Here is a 1359-nt window from a genome sequence, read left to right on the forward strand (position 1 = left end):
GTTAGCTAAGAACACTGTTTCTAATCATCCCAAAATGTATAGCTAGATAATTCAATTTCCTGTCAATTATAATCTCCTTATTGTACTCCTTTCTGTATTGTGGGTATTTACCAACTCAATTCTAGTTTACACCTCCAATGAGAAGGATTAACAATAAAAAGCCTTTCCTATGCACAGATTGGGGTAGAAGACCCATGATCTTCCCCTACCCCATCTTCAAAGCTCCCAGACCCCAAACTTCAAAATCATATTATTTCTCCCCTTTTGATCTAATATTAAATCATATTGAATTTGTTTCAACAATACTTTTCTATTTATTTCTCATTGTTCATTACCATTGCTATAGCCTTAGCTTAGATCCTCCTAATTAATTCATTAGTGTTTTTTATGCATTGATTTGTTAACTCAGCAAATAACTGCTATTCATCTATACCTACTAGGTACTAGGTATTAGTAACTGAATACCAGCAATAATCAAGCTGAAACTCATATTAGGCATAATCTTATCTAGTCACAGAAGAAGTCTTTAAATACATTTTTATGTATTATATCTCCCTGTTCCAATGCATTAAAAACATATTACCAGATTAATTTTATTTATTGCTGTATTCTGACCTGAGAGACCCTAATGGTACCGTCCTCATCTTTTTTCCAGGGTTATCTCACAGCGTTATTTTTCTTACATTTTAGATCAATGCATCTGCTAGGTATGCATTACCACATTCTCTAGACTTTCCTTAGCTTTACTGGGCATGCCATTTTTATCGTATGGAAATGCTCTTTTGTACATCTCATGTTCAAAATTCATCTCTTTTTTCCCTAGTATACTGAACAGTTTAGTAATCTGAAAGCTGAGATTATGATGCTAAATTTTAAACTGGAGAATGTAACACAAAACAGAGAAAGACTGGAAACAGAAAAATACAGATCACTTCACAAATTTACATGTTGTTCTTGTGCAGGGCCATGCTAATTCTCTGTGTATCACTTCAATTTTAGTATATGTGCTGCCAAAGCAAGCACACTTTTTTTTTGGTACCAAGGATTGAACCCAGGGGCACTTAAACCACTGAGCACCACCGACCTTGTTTATTTTTTAATTTTGATACAGGGTCTGGCTAAGTTGCTTAGGACCTCACTAAGTTGCTGAGGCTGCCCTTCAACTTTGATCCTATTGCCTCAGCCTCCCAAATTGCTGGCAATTACAGGCATGTGCCACCATGCCCAGCCTATTTTTAAAGTTCACATTCACTGTCACTTTTTCCAGGAAGCTTTTCTTGATCTTCCTCCTTCCATTTGGGCAGATCCTTGTCGGTTGTTGTCCTGCATCAACCCTTGCTATCTAACACCAACTCTGTA

General features: G+C 36.3%; 1 non-coding gene across 1 annotated transcript; it reads right to left on the minus strand.

Annotated features, from left to right (window-relative positions):
• Positions 1 to 917: 917 nt before the first annotated feature.
• Positions 918 to 1023, minus strand: LOC114103769 (U6 spliceosomal RNA). Its single transcript, XR_003584727.1, has one exon. It is a non-coding gene; the product is annotated as a U6 spliceosomal RNA (small nuclear RNA).
• Positions 1024 to 1359: the final 336 nt, after the last annotated feature.

The sequence above is a fragment of the Marmota flaviventris genome, chromosome 10, assembly GCF_047511675.1.
Source record: "Marmota flaviventris isolate mMarFla1 chromosome 10, mMarFla1.hap1, whole genome shotgun sequence".
Lineage (NCBI taxonomy): Eukaryota > Metazoa > Chordata > Mammalia > Rodentia > Sciuridae > Marmota > Marmota flaviventris.